This window comes from Pleurodeles waltl, chromosome 4_2 (genome assembly GCF_031143425.1).
Source record: "Pleurodeles waltl isolate 20211129_DDA chromosome 4_2, aPleWal1.hap1.20221129, whole genome shotgun sequence".
Taxonomy (NCBI): Eukaryota; Metazoa; Chordata; class Amphibia; order Caudata; family Salamandridae; genus Pleurodeles; species Pleurodeles waltl.
The window spans coordinates 451,101,197-451,116,917 of NC_090443.1; positions in this window are offsets into that span (position 1 = coordinate 451,101,197).

Sequence of the window (15,721 nt, forward strand, 5' to 3'; positions counted from 1 at the left end):
CACACACCCACCCACCCACACCCACTACAACACACACATCAATGCATTCCCACAGATCACTGTCACAACCCACAAACCACCCCCCTCCGAAATAATGCAAAGACCAAAAGAAGAGATCATAAACGGCAAGATATATTGAAATATGTACACCAGTAATCCTAATAAATAAATAAACTATGTACAAAATATATACAGCTACGAAATGTAGTCCAACCACTGTCCGTGGATCACAGGGGTCCTGTGCAAAGGGGCAAGGCCCAGTTCCACGACAAGAACTCCACGGAGAGAACACTGCAGGGGCATCAGAAAGAAAATAGGACAGGCACCTCAGGGGGAAGGGAAGGAGGGGCACCTCAGCCACTTGAGTACACGACGCCAGATCCACGAGGGGACTCCATCACCACTGGGCCATCCTGGGGAGAGCAAAGCCACAGTCCAAACAGTCCATACAGTGGGTGGCCTGCCCACTGGGCCATCCTGGGGAGAGCAAAGCCACAGTCCAAACAGTCCATACAGTGGGTGGCCTGCCCACTGGGCCATCCTGGGGAGAGCAAAGCCACAGTCCAAACAGTCCATACAGTGGGTGGCCTGCCCACTGGGCCATCCTGGGGAGAGCAAAGCCACAGTCCATACAGTCCATACAGTGGGTGGCCTGCCCACTGGGCCATCCTGGGGAGAGCAAAGCCACAGTCCAAACAGTCCATACAGTGGGTGGCCTGCCCACTGGGCCATCCTGGGGAGAGCAAAGCCACAGTCCATACAGTCCATACAGTGGGTGGCCTGCCCACTGGGCCATCCTGGGGAGAGCAAAGCCACAGTCCAAACAGTCCATACAGTGGGTGGCCTGCCCACTGGGCCATCCTGGGGAGAGCAAAGCCACAGTCCATAAAGTCCATACAGTGGGTGGCCTGCCCACTGGGCCATCCTGGGGAGAGCAAAGCCACAGTCCAAACAGTCCATACAGTGGGTGGGTCCATACAGTCCATAACAGACCCCACTGCCACTGGAGGAGGCAAGTTGGCCAGAGGACATCCTGCAGCCCTGCCCGAGATAGATCCTGCCCTGCCACGTCTGCCAAAGGGCCAGCGGTTCTTGCCCTGAAGGGCCCAGTTCAGCGGTTCTTGAGACGGCGGGGCCCAGTTCAGCGGTTCTTGAGACGGCGGGGCCCAGTTCAGCGGTTCTTGCCTTGAAGGGCCCAGTTCAGCGGTTCTTGAGACGGCGGGGCCCAGCTCAGCGGTTCTTGCCTTGAAGGGCCCAGTTCAGCGGTTCTTGAGACGGCGGGGCCCAGTTCAGCGGTTCTTGCCTTGAAGGGCCCAGTTCAGCGGTTCTTGAGACGGCGGGCCCAGTTCAGCGGTTCTTGAGACGGCGGGGCCCAGTTCAGCGGTTCTTGAGACGGCGGGGCCCAGTTCAGCGGTTCTTGCCTTGAAGGGCCCAGTTCAGCGGTTCTTGAGACGGCGGGGCCCAGTTCAGCGGTTCTTGCCTTGAAGGGCCCAGTTCAGCGGTTCTTGAGACGGCGGGGCCCAGTTCAGCGGTTCTTGCCTTGAAGGGCCCAGTTCAGCGGTTCTTGAGACGGCGGGGCCCAGCTCAGCGGTTCTTGCCTTGAAGGGCCCAGTTCAGCGGTTCTTGAGACGGCGGGGCCCAGTTCAGCGGTTCTTGCCTTGAAGGGCCCAGTTCAGCGGTTCTTGAGACGGCGGGGCCCAGTTCAGCGGTTCTTGCCTTGAAGGGCCCAGTTCAGCGGTTCTTGAGACGGCGGGGCCCAGTTCAGCGGTTCTTGCCTTGAAGGGCCCAGTTCAGCGGTTCTTGCCTTGAAGGGCCCAGTTCAGCGGTTCTTGAGACGGCGGGGCCCAGCTCAGCGGTTCTTGCCTTGAAGGGCCCAGTTCAGCGGTTCTTGCCTTGAAGGGCCCAGTTCAGCGGTTCTTGAGACGGCGGGGCCCAGTTCAGCGGTTCTTGCCTTGAAGGGCCCAGTTCAGCGGTTCTTGAGACGGCGGGGCCCAGTTCAGCGGTTCTTGAGACGGCGGGGCCCAGTTCAGCGGTTCTTGAGACGGCGGGGCCCAGTTCAGCGGTTCTTGCCTTGAAGGGCCCAGTTCAGCGGTTCTTGAGACGGCGGGGCCCAGTTCAGCGGTTCTTGCCTTGAAGGGCCCAGTTCAGCGGTTCTTGAGACGGCGGGGCCCAGTTCAGCGGTTCTTGCCTTGAAGGGCCCAGTTCAGCGGTTCTTGAGACGGCGGGGCCCAGCTCAGCGGTTCTTGCCTTGAAGGGCCCAGTTCAGCGGTTCTTGAGACGGCGGGGCCCAGTTCAGCGGTTCTTGCCTTGAAGGGCCCAGTTCAGCGGTTCTTGAGACGGCGGGGCCCAGTTCAGCGGTTCTTGCCTTGAAGGGCCCAGTTCAGCGGTTCTTGAGACGGCGGGGCCCAGTTCAGCGGTTCTTGCCTTGAAGGGCCCAGTTCAGCGGTTCTTGCCTTGAAGGGCCCAGTTCAGCGGTTCTTGAGACGGCGGGGCCCAGCTCAGCGGTTCTTGCCTTGAAGGGCCCAGTTCAGCGGTTCTTGCCTTGAAGGGCCCAGTTCAGCGGTTCTTGAGACGGCGGGGCCCAGCTCAGCGGTTCTTGCCTTGAAGGGCCCAGTTCAGCGGTTCTTGAGACGGCGGGGCCCAGTTCAGCGGTTCTTGCCTTGAAGGGCCCAGTTCAGCGGTTCTTGAGACGGCGGGGCCCAGTTCAGCGGTTCTTGAGACGGCGGGGCCCAGTTCAGCGGTTCTTGAGACGGCGGGGCCCAGTTCAGCGGTTCTTGCCTTGAAGGGCCCAGTTCAGCGGTTCTTGAGACGGCGGGGCCCAGTTCAGCGGTTCTTGCCTTGAAGGGCCCAGTTCAGCGGTTCTTGAGACGGCGGGGCCCAGTTCAGCGGTTCTTGCCTTGAAGGGCCCAGTTCAGCGGTTCTTGAGACGGCGGGGCCCAGTTCAGCGGTTCTTGAGACGGCAGGGCCCAGTTCAGCGGTTCTTGCCTTGAAGGGCCCAGTTCAGCGGTTCTTGAGACGGCGGGGCCCAGTTCAGCGGTTCTTTCCTTGAAGGGCCCAGTTCAGCGGTTCTTGAGACGGCGGGGCCCAGCTCAGCGGTTCTTGCCTTGAAGGGCCCAGTTCAGCGGTTCTTGAGACGGCGGGGCCCAGTTCAGCGGTTCTTGAGACGGCGGGGCCCAGTTCAGCGGTTCTTGCCTTGAAGGGCCCAGTTCAGCGGTTCTTGCCTTGAAGGGCCCAGTTCAGCGGTTCTTGAGACGGCGGGGCCCAGCTCAGCGGTTCTTGCCTTGAAGGGCCCAGTTCAGCGGTTCTTGAGACGGCGGGGCCCAGTTCAGCGGTTCTTGCCTTGAAGGGCCCAGTTCAGCGGTTCTTGAGACGGCGGGGCCCAGTTCAGCGGTTCTTGAGACGGCGGGGCCCAGTTCAGCGGTTCTTGCCTTGAAGGGCCCAGTTCAGCGGTTCTTGAGACGGCGGGGCCCAGTTCAGCGGTTCTTGCCTTGAAGGGCCCAGTTCAGCGGTTCTTGAGACGGCGGGGCCCAGCGGAGCGGTTCTTGAGACGGCGGACGGTCTATGGCCAACTGCTAAATGCCTGGTGGTGCCCTCCTGGGCAGCGGGGATGGTGCTCCTTCACTGCCCACCTGGGCTGTGGGTGGTGGGGCCCTCCTGGCCAGCTGGGCTGGGTCCTCCCTGGGCAGCGGCTATGGGGGTGGTGGGCTCTCCCGGGGCAGCGGCTATGGGGGTTGTGGGCTCCTCCTGGGCAGCAGGCCTGCTGCCTGACCTCTCTGACTTGCTGCCCTTGCCCTCCTTAGTCGTGGGCCTGTGGCCCCTTCCTCCCTTTGGAGCTGTGGCTGGTGACTGTCTCTGGGTGGTGTCCGGGGGGGATGTAGAAGGCGGGCTCCTGCGGCGCCCCTTCCGCCTTCTGCTCCTCTTCCCAGGGGGTGGGCTGGCTGTCCCCTTGCTGCTGGGCGAAGATCCAGACATGCGGGCTGGCGGGCTCCAATACCCCTGCACCCTTGTCAAGGGGGCTGCAGGGCTGGTGGTGGCTGAGGTGCTCTTCTTACCCCGACGAGAAGGAGGGGGGGGCTCAGGGTCAGGAAAGAAGTTAGTAGTGGCGAGGAAGAGCTTCTTGGGACAATGGAGAGTGGTAGGTACAGTGGGAATGGGAGTGGAGGGAGAGGATGTGGTTGTAGGTGAGTCACGTTTGCTGTCTTTGGGTGCAGGTGCAGGAGGGATAGGCTGTCGTGAGGTGGATGGCTGTTGGGTGGGTGGGTGGCTGCGTTTGTGTGGTGTGGAAGAGGGGGTGACAGACACAGTGGGAGAGGACACAGGGGACGTGTAAATGGCAGTGGGGGTGGTGACTGCACGTGTGCGGACTGGAGTGGAGGGTGTGCTGGTGATGGAAACACTGGCTGATGGTGAGGTGAATGGAGGTGTGAGTGTAGACGTCACAGGGAGGGAGGAGGGAGACGAGGAGGTGGGGGTCACAGAGGTGGTAGTGACTGTTGGCATGTCTGCATCGGAATGTTGCGTGTGTGAATGTCTGCGTGATCTGTGGTGCTTATGTTTGGATGAGCTTCTCTTGGGTGTTGAGGTGTGTGCAGGCTGGTCTGATGGTGTGGGTGGGACAGGCAGAGGAACAGGAGACTGGGAGGAGGGAGTTAGTAGAGGCAGGCAGGAGACAGGGACAATGGCTGCCGTCAGTGCTGAGGCCAGAGCCTGGAACGATCGCTGATGGGCAGCCTGACCCGAATGAATGCCCTCCAGGTACGCATTGCTGCGATGAACCTCCCTCTCCACCCCCTGGATGGCATTCAAAAGGGTAGTCTGCCCAACAATGAGCGTTCGGAGGAGGTCAATGACCTCCTCACTGAGGGCAGCGGGGGTAACAGGGGCAGGGCCTGAGGTGCCTGGGGCGAAGGAGATGCCCGGCTTCCTGGCAGAGCGGGCACGGGGCGAACGCGGAGGGGCTGCTGGGAGGGCGGAGATGGTGCGCTGGGTGGCGGCTGTACCTGTAATGGCGGGGGGCACGGATGGTGCCACCCCCGCAAGGGAGCCCCCTTCCGAGGACGTGTCCGTGTCGCTGCAGGCTCCAGTCGTCCCCGTCGTGGAGCTCCCCTCGCCCTCCGTCTCACTGGTCCAGTCTGACTCTGTGGCATGGCCCTCCTGGGCCATGTGAGATGCAGCTCCCTCCTGCCCCGATGCCACTTCTCCTCCGCCTGATGATGCTGATGCACACAAGCACAGAAAGACAAACAAAAAGGGGGGGGGAGAGAGAAATAAAGGGATATTGAGTACATGGATCTCCGGTACAGTTAGCGGACATGACAGACACAGATGCCCCCTTCACTAAGTTGCGCACTTGGGGTCCGCTACGCATTCCGTGGAACATGCCCTACACGCCTAGAGTTGACAACTGCACCCATGGATGACACGGCCCAGGGATGGCTGTACTGACACACTACTGAGGGTGGTGGCTGGGGACACAGGGGCTTACGGGGGTGCCCAGCCTACAGATATCGCCCTGGCCTAGGGGGACCCACAGCCCTCCTCCCCCACCCAGACACCTCCACTGCGCAACAACAGAGTAGATAATGCTTGGACTCACCCCCTTGTGTCTGCTGTGCTGCCCTCACGCGCCCATCCAAATCAGGGTAGGCCACCGCCAGGATCCGGAACATCAGGGGGCTCAGTTGACGGCAGGCACCCCGCCTACGTTGGGAGGCCATCCCCAGCAGAGACTCGGCGGTCTTCTTGGTCCCGCGGCGGATGTCCTCCCACCTCTTGCGGCAGTGGGTGCCCCGTCGATGGTGGACCCCCAGGGCCCGGACTTCCTTGGCGATGGAAAGGCAAATCCCGATCTTCTCATGGGCGCGGACCTATGTGACACGTACAGGGAGGGAGAAATACCACGTTCAAGTTACTCAGCATTTTCCTTTCCAGTGGCCCAACGCCCCCCATCCCCGCCAGGCCCCCCGCCAGCCCCAACATGCCCCCCATCCCCGCCAGGCCCCCCGCCAGGCCCCCCGCCAGCCCCAACATGCCCCCCATCCCCGCCAGGCCCCCCGCCAGGCCCCCCGCCAGGCCCAACATGCCCCCCATCCCCGCCAGGCCCCCCGCCAGCCCCAACATGCCCCCCATCCCCGCCAGGCCCCCCGCCAGGCCCAACATGCCCCCCATCCCCGCCAGGCCCCCCGCCAGGCCCCCCGCCAGCCCCAACATGCCCCCCCATCCCCGCCAGGCCCCCCGCCAGGCCCAACATGCCCCCCATCCCCGCCAGGCCCCCGCCAGGCCCCCCGCCATGCCCAACATGCCCCCCATCCCCGCCAGGCCCCCCGCCAGGCCCCCCGCCAGGCCCAACATGCCCCCCATCCCCGCCAGGCCCCCCGCCAGGCCCCCCGCCAGGCCCAACATGCCCCCCATCCCCGCCAGGCCCCCCGCCAGGCCCCCCGCCAGGCCCAACATGCCCCCCATCCCCGCCAGGCCCCCCGCCAGGCCCCCCGCCATGCCCAACATGCCCCCCATCCCCGCCAGGCCCCCAAGCCAGCCAGTGGCCCCAAATCCAGAAAGAATTAAACTCACTTGTTGGTCTGGAGGACCGTAGAGTAGTGCATACTGGGGGAGGACCCCATCCACAAGTTTCTCCAACTCCTCTCCAGTGAAGGCAGGGGCCCTTTCCCCAGTCGCAGCAGCCATTGTCCCTTCCAGACCGAGGTCACAGCAACACTTGCAGTATAGGTCCTCTCCTGTGAAAGTTCAAGTCGCAAGTGGATAAGTAGATAGAAAATGGCGGTCACGTCCGCGGCGGTGCGTACCGCGGCGGTGCGTCCCGCAACCGCAGGCGCCCTTCGCCATTGGCTCCTGAAACCCATAGGCTTCAATGTTAACCAATGCGGCTTCGCGCCGCGGTCTTCGCCCGCCGCCCGCCGCGGTGTGCCACGCCAGCGCATTGACCTCACATCCCATTGTCACACTTCACAGGTCAGGCAGCCGCCATTTCCAGGGCCCACATGGCTCAATTTCAACTGCGTCACACAGGCCTAGGCCTTGCATAGCCACTCAGACACGCCATTCACTGCATAGAGAATCGTGTACTGTGCTAGCTGTGAGTACGTACCTGTGGGTTGCCTGACTGTGTGCTCCATGTTGTCCTTCCTAGGCACCGTCCGCTGGGTTGGGCGAGGAGACGGATGAATCCTCCCGTGTACCGACCGCTGGTGGACCTGTCGACAATGGAAGAACGCCACATTATCCTGACCTACCGTCTTAACCGTGCCACTATCCATGAACTGTGTGCCCGGCTGGAGCCCGACCTGATGTCCCCCATCGGCCAACCCACAGGGATTCCCCCTCTGGTGCAGGTCATGTCAGTACTCCATTTCTTGGCAAGTGGGTCATTTCAGACAACCGTGGGAATTGCTTCCGGGATGTCTCAGCCCATGTTTTCAAAGGTGTTATCCAGAGTGTTGTCTGCCCTGATGAAATCCGTGAGGAACTACATCATTTTCCCTGAGGTGGGCGAACTGGCTACAGTGAAGGGTGATTTCTACGCCCTTGGACATATTCCCAACGTAATTGGTGCCATTGATGGGACCCATGTGGCTTTGGTTCCCCCAAGAGACAGGGAGCAGGTGTACAGGAACAGAAAAAGTTACCATTCAATGAACATCCAGGTGGTGTGTTTGGCTGACCAGTACATCTCGCATGTAAATGCCAAATTCCCAGGGTCAGTGCATGACGCCTACATCCTGAGGAATAGCAGCATCCCTTACGTGATGGAACAGCTACAGAGACACCGTGTATGGCTAGTGGGGGACTCTGGGTACCCCAACCTGTCGTGGCTACTGACCCCAGTAAGGAATCCCCGGACCAGGGCAGAGGAACGGTACAATGAGGCCCATGGGCGTACTAGGAGGGTGATCGAACGCACCTTTGGCCTCCTAAAGGCCAGGTTTCGGTGCCTGCATATGACAGGTGGATCCCTAATGTACTCACCTAAGAAGGTGTGTCACATCATCGTGGCCTGCTGCATGCTTCACAACCTGGCTTTGCGCCGCCAGGTGCCTTTCCTGCAGGAGGATGGTCGAGACGGTGGTGTTGTGGCAGCGGTGGAACCTGAGGAGAGTGACGAGGAGGAAGACGACGGGGCTGAAACAGACAACAGGGACAGAATCATTGAACAGTACTTCCAATAGGACACAGGTAACATTTCAAAGATAATTTAGTAAATGTTAACTACTCTCCTGCATCTCTGCTGCCTGTCTATTTGCCCCAGTGTATGATGACTGAGTTGTGGCTTTTCCCTCCCTATTTCAGATCTGGGGTCCCCACTACGAGTCCTGTGCTTCCTTTCCCCATGGACTACAGCTTTGTGGCAGCTGTTTGTTGACTTCACCATGTACAAGGACATATTTGCACTGTCATGTCAATTACAATCTATTGAAATCACAGCCAGACTCCTGATATTTTGGTGCAAAATAGGTGTTTATTGAAGTGCTCAAAATGGGATGGGTGGTTTCAAGTGGGTGGGGGCTATGGTGAAGGAATGTCCATGGCAGAGTCCAGAGTAACAGTCACACAGGTGCATTGTCCAGAGGCCTGTGGAGAGATGGAGCATGGGCAGTTCGAGGATGGACAGGGTGACAATGTGGGACAGTGGGATGACATCAGGTGGTATCCATTGCTGGCGGGGGTCTTGACATCCTACTCTGTCTTGCGAGATCTCAGGGCCCTCTTGCGGGGTGGTTCTTCTCCTGCAGGAGGTGGGGGTCTGGTGGGCTGCTGCTGTGCGGGGGCCTCCTGTCCACTAGCGCCGGCGGAGGTGGATGGCTGTTCTTGGTCCCGGCTAGTGGCAGGGGCCCTTGGGTGTTGTTCAGTGTCCGCCCTGCTGTTTACGAGGTCCTGCAGCAGCCCTACCATGGTAACCAGGGTGGTGTTGATGGCTCGGATGTCCTCACTGTACCCCCGATAGTGTTCCTCCTGCAGCACCTGGATCTCCTGGAACCGGGCCAGTACCGTCGCCATCGTCTCCTGGGAGCGGTTGTATGCTCCCATGATGGTGTTGAGGACCTCGTGGAGAGTGGGTTCCCTGGGCCTCTCCTCCCCCCCCTGTCGCACAGCTGCCCGCCGAGTTGCCCTGTTTCCCTGGGCCTCTGCCCCCTGGCCGGTGTGCCCACTACCACTGCCCCCAGGTCCCTGTTGTTGTTGGGGTGGTGGGTTATCCTGGGTGCCCTGTAGTGGTAGACACACCGCAGATTGATGCGCCCTGGAGACAGAGGCATGGGCCCGCTGGGTGGGAGCTGTGCTGGTGTTCCCAGAGGGGTTAGGGTCTATAGTGGCCTGTGCCTGTGTGAGGGGAACCGACTGTCCAGAGGTCCCCGATGGTCCGGGCTGGTCATCGGTGTCCAGATCGACAGAGCTGCTGTCATCGCTGACGGCCTCTTGGGTGGGGGGTGTGGATAATTCTGGCCCCTCCGCCGCGGTGTGTTGACGGTCGGGTCCTGCAGGGGTATAGAGGTATGGTTATAGTTTCAATGTGTGGCATATGGGTGTATCTGTGGGTTCCCGTGTCCCCAAGTGCTGGCATTTGTGTGTGGGGGCTTTGGTGAGGGTGGCTTGTGGGGGGGATGTGTATATGCATTGGGCATGCTTTGGTGATGGGTGTCCATGCTTAGTGGACGCATGCAGGCCTAGGTTTTGGGATGTGTGGGTTGTGATGGTGAGACATTGGCGGGGAATAGGTGTGCTGGGGGTGGGGGTGAGGATGGTGGTGGGGGTGAGGATGGTGGTGGGGGTGAGGGTGGGGGTGAGGGTGGGGGTGGGGGTGAGGGTGGGGTTCGAGGATGGGGGTGAGGGTTGGGGTCTGATTTGGCATGCAGGTGGGGGGGAAGCAGTATTGAAGCTTCAACTTACCAGTATCCATTCCTCCGCCGACTCCTGCGAGGCCGTCAGGATGCAGGATGTTCAAGACTTCCTCCTCCCATGATGTGAATTGTGGGGGTTGAGGTGGGGGTCCTCCGCCAGTCTTCTGCACGGCGATGTTGTGCCTGGATACCATGGAACGCACCTTCCCCCGTAGGTCGTTCCATCGCTTCCTGATGTCTTCCCGATTTCTGGGGTGCTGTCCCACTGCGTTCACCCTGTCGACAATCCTCTGCCATAGCTCCGTCCTCCGGGCAATGCTGGTGTATTGTATCTGTGTGCCGAACAGCTGGGGCTCTACACGAACGATTTCCTCCACCATAACCCTGAGTTCTTCGTCTGTGAAGCGGGGTTGTCTTTGGGGTGCCATGGGGTGGTGTGTATGATGTGTGGGGTGGAGTATGTGTATTTAAGTGAGTTGAGTGTGGTGGTGTGTGTTGTTTTGTGTGTGGATAGTGTGTGGGTGATGGTGTTGAGTGGCTGTGGCTGTTATGTTTTGGATGCTGGTGTCTCGCTCTTGCCTTCTTTACGAATTTTTAAGCGTAGGGGTTTGTGGGTGATGTGGGTGGGTGTTTTATATTGTATTGTGTGTGTGGGAGTGGTGTGTGTATGTGTATCAGGTGTGTGGGATTCAAATCGTCCAATGTGGGTGAGTTTTGTTCGTTTGTGTGTATTCTGACCGCGCCGGTGTGTCCCGCCAATGGAATACCGCGTTTGAATGACCGCCGCGTGGATTCGTGGGTCGTAATGGGATGGGCGTATTTCTGTTGGCGTGGCGGTGGAGGTTTTGTCACCTCCACCTTTCCGCCGACCGCTGGTCTGGCGGTCTGTTGTGGCGGTCGGATTTTCGGAGGTTTGCCTTCTGCGGGTCAGAATGACCGTGGCGGGTTTCCGCGACCGCGGCGGGATTATGGAGGATTTCTGACCGGCGGTAGGCGCCTTTTACCGCCGAGGTCAGAATGACCACCATAGTGTCTGATATATAAATAAAAAAATAATAAAAAAGCAAGTGGTCTCCTAATAGCAACTTCTTCAATTCTTGATATCCCCCAGAAACTGGATTATCAAGTATTCCCACTAGACCCTAGGTTTGGCTAGACTCTTACCTGCTCAAAGGAAAGATACTCTACGGGGTGATAGTGAGCTCTACAAATCTGCATAACATGAATAGAGCCTAAAGTTACCAGCTTTTCCAAATTCTTCAGTCTCACCTTAATTAACATACTCCTCTTCACTCTTTTGAGCATTTCAAGATAATCTGGTCTTCATTACCAGTGACCTGATAAATGTGGGTCGAATTTTCCCACAACTGTAGTTACCAATACTAGGGATACCAGTAACACCAGTGGAGGGGAAAATCCAGCCCATTACGAGTTGGACCTTAATGGTTCACTGGAAATGAGGAATTAATGGGTGAATCTATAATTCCCCATTTTGAGCCAGACTTTCACACAGAGATTTCTGATGCTTATAACATCTGGAATCTCTGATTCAAAGGTGAAAGATCTGCAATGTTTCTGTGGATCTCATAATTCAGATGGGACTTGTAACAGGGCATGTGTGGAACCGGAGGGATGGTACATTTGGAGGAAGGGATATTTATTCTAAAAAACAGATAGTGCCTCACACATTTATTGAGCTCCAATTATACCCTTTTGAGTTGAGTGCTTTTCATAAAGACTTGCAGCGAATTGGGAGGAGTGCAGCATAGACTACTTACCACTTGAATAGTGAGAAAAAAGATGCTTTATTAAAACAGGTATACATTACAACTTAAACCTGGCAAACCACCTTACAAACCTACCACCCCACAATCCATCAAATGAGCTTTCCACGAGCCTACCCCATCCCTAATGTTCCACTAACATAAACCCACTTAGTACCTTTTTCATTCCCATTGTGGTGCATTTCAAAATTTCAAACTTTAACATTTCCCCCTATATCCTATAACTGTCTTTATTAACCTTCAAACAGCTAATGGTCCGACCCTTAAACTTGAACTACCTTATCTTTCTATGTGATTCACTGGTGGTAACGCCAATCAAACTTCTTTCAACTCAAGCAAAACTCATGCAAAACATTTTCAGGCCACTGCCGCCCAGAAAAGGTTGCTGCTCACATTTTCTGCCCCCATGCCCCACCAAATGAAACTAAGCTCGTCTACTTGATGTCCCCTACTGTGCCGGCAGATATTCAAGGTCCTAAACAACACTTCCCTCAATTCCAACAAGTACAATTCCATTCCAACTCTAGGCAGAAGTACACTATCACTCCTAAAAACTCAACATTGTCGTTCTTGATATCTGCATAGCAGATACAGCCAAAACCGTTATCCCGACAAAACCGGCACATCTTCTTGTTTTATTTTCTGCGCACCCTGTCCACCATCGTAGGTTTCAGCGCTCCCCCTCCACTGTCTATGGCAAACAAACTCTGTCCAGACAACAAAGCAGCTCAACCACTAGGTCTTGATCATCAATAAACCTTTTTTTCATGGTCCTCAATAAGACCACACCTTTTTCTGGAACTAGGTCATTCTCCCCCAAATGAATTACCAAAACATCTGGGAATTGACCCCTTTCCATCATACCATTTAAACACCTGGTCAGTTCACACCACCTCATTCCCCCTTTTCCTCTCCATGTTAAGAGAGGTTAAGCGATACAGAAGTATACAAAACCCGCAGCCTGAGAGCATCAAATTCAGACACCAAGTGAAGGCAAGTCAGTGGGGATTTACAGGTGGAATAAGAAAAGATGGAGAGATGATGCTAGAGGTAGTCCTGGAATGAGACCTTCATGTCTGAGCCACTGGAGAGACTGTCTGGGAAGACAGGACAGAGAAAAGACTTGTGTAAGGGAGCACACTGCTGATCTTAGACAGCACAATGAGGCCTGTCAGTTTCTGGATGTTGCTCCTCTTTTCAGGAGTTTACTGTGGTGCAAGAGACCAAGAAGTGTCCGGAACTGCAGTAGAGTCATTGATTGCATGCTGTCGGCATTCAAGATGACTAATAGGGTACAAAAATACTGGTGCAAAGGGGCTCATTGGTATTACTGCAGCATTGAAATAAAGAGCAAGGGGTCAGATGAGAAGGTGAGAGAGGGTTGATATTCATTGAAAGATATTCCCACAGCTCTCACATTCACAGTGACCATGATGTCTCTATCAGAGGAGGATTTAGGACTGTACTGGTGTGGAACAGAGATGGAGGGTTTTGATGATATGGTCATCATCTGTTAATAACTTTAAACCTCCTAATATATCATCACACATCAAAGCAGGTCTGGCAAGTACATCTTTACCCTTAATAACAACAGTATGGAGCCTCTGATGGACTGAACCAGATGAGATTAGGACCATACCTGGCGTGTCTGGCAGTAGATTCATCAACTCCAAAGCACCTTTGCCTACTCTTGATCATACAATGTATCTTCATCACTGGGTATCAGTCACTCTACTGGCAATGTTTTTACTTGCATCTGTATGTGCTTGGAAAGCATTAAGGAAAAGTTGTAAATGCTCAGAAAAGAACGTTACACAGAGGGATGCAAGCATAGGTTTATCTACTCCAGCTTTTCGGGACATGTCCGAAAATACAATCTAGGAGGAGGGTGGGATTCCTCTATCTGTCCAACAAGCTCCATCTTATTCCACGACTGTACATGCTTCAGGTTCTGCAATCTCAGGTCACCGATATGAAGGGATTCAAACTAATCAATCTTCAGAGGGGAACGCTCCCACCAACTCAATTTTGAGATGTAAAACAATATCTGCACTAAGTAAAGGCTGTGATAACCCAGTATATATAAGGGTGATGGCCACAAAGCAAGGTGGTTTATGAAAATATCAGCAATTATCATAGCATCCTCTGCAATAATGTGTCATTGATTTCAATTCCTGCCAAGACTCCTGGAGAACCATTAGGTATATTTATTGTACAATTAACAGGGCTTAGTTGTCCTGAAATGATCAGAACAATTCTCGATAAGTAGTATTGAAAGATCAAATTGTATTACAATTGACTGAAGCTTGTAGAACAGAACCATTCTTCAGGTGAACATGTTTGACTTTATTGGTTACTACATACCCTTTACTTTCAGAGGTGGTGCAACATGGTGGTGTTATCCAATGGGATTCATTTACTTTCATTACAACAAGGGATATATAGATGTCAATTAAAGGTCATCTCATTTAGTTGTGATGCATGTTTCCAAAGGTGCACGGACCATCATGAAAATGCTTTTTCATGACATTTCTACATATCTAAATAATCTGCATATAGTTTAGACGAACATTTGGATTTTTTAGATGTACTTTACTTGAAGCTCTAAAACAAAATTAGTGGAACACACTTGAATTGTCAGAGTGCCTAGGATACTCTTTTTTTGCCACTGGTTTTAGTTTTGCCAACTTTATATATCAATCGTTCCCTCCGACTGTTGAATTTCCACAATATTCATCTACTCTCTGCACCCCCAATCTAACCTTCAGTTTTCCAGCAGAAAAATTGTGTTTACTGCTAATTTAATTACGATTGATTTATTAGAACACAAAGAGTTGGTGAAGCTCTGGTTATAACACAAAAACATTTTGAAGTGGTTCAAATTATCCAATCTTTTTTATTTTCACTGTTTGCCCAGTTTTAGAAAGAAAAACTTGTTAAAACTATGTTTTTGAAGAAGTATAACTCTTGGTTGTAGAAACGTCACAAAAAAGTATCTCACAAAAACTAGTTTTGTAGGGAACTTCACACTCAGCAGGCATGTACAAATTCACAAATTTAGCAATTTAAAAATGTGAAAACGTTGTGACCTTTTCACAACTTTGCTAACAAATATTAATTCATGGGGTACTATTCAAAATATGTCAAGGTGTGGATATTCGTGTTATATGTTTTGCAACTGAAATAGTTACATTTACCATTTATGTATGTATTACCTGTCTGGGGAGCACCCGGGCCCACCATCAGCAGTAGCACAGTGCGGCAGGAGGACCGCCAGCCACTTCAGCTGCGCTGGTCGGTAAATAAAGTTGTTTATCCAGTCCCGCTGAGCGGGATACATAGACCTGGCCAGAGGTACCAGGGACTACCATTACCAGCAGCATAGTGCGGCAGGAGGACCGCCAGACACTTCACCCGCGCTTGGAGGCACATAAAGTTGTTCATCTGGTCCCTCAACCTGGGACGCTTAGACCTTGCTGAGGGCACTTGAGACTAACTTTACCAGAAACACAGTGTGGCAGGTGGCCCGCCAGCCACTTCACCTGCACCTGGAGGTGCATAAGGTTGTTCATCTGGTCCAGCTGCGTGGGATGCATAGTCCTGGCTGGGGGCGTCCGGGACTAACTATACCAGAAGCTCAGTGTGGCAGAAGGCCCGCCAGACACTTCACCCGCACCTGCAGGTGCATAAAGTTGTTCATCTAGTCTCGCTGTGCTGGGTGTATAGACCTGGCTGGGAGCATTTAGGACTACCATTACCAGCATCACAGTGTGGCAGGAGGACCGCCAGTCACTTTATCTGTGCCTGGAAGTGCATAAAGTTGTTCATCTGGTACCGCTGCATGGGCCAAGACCTTCACCCGTCACCATCTGGAAGAGGCTAGGTTTTGCCCATCCTCTTGGTTCCAGCTCTTCAAGGGTACAAAGGTTCTCTAGCTATATATTTTTTTCAACTTGTAGTTCATTCATTTTTATTTTTTGACATATCAGGCAGATTCCTTTATACTACTATTTCACCAAGGTTATAAGAAAGAATTTGGTGTCAAAGAGCAATGTCGGCCTGACTCACGGACCGCTCAGCACCACC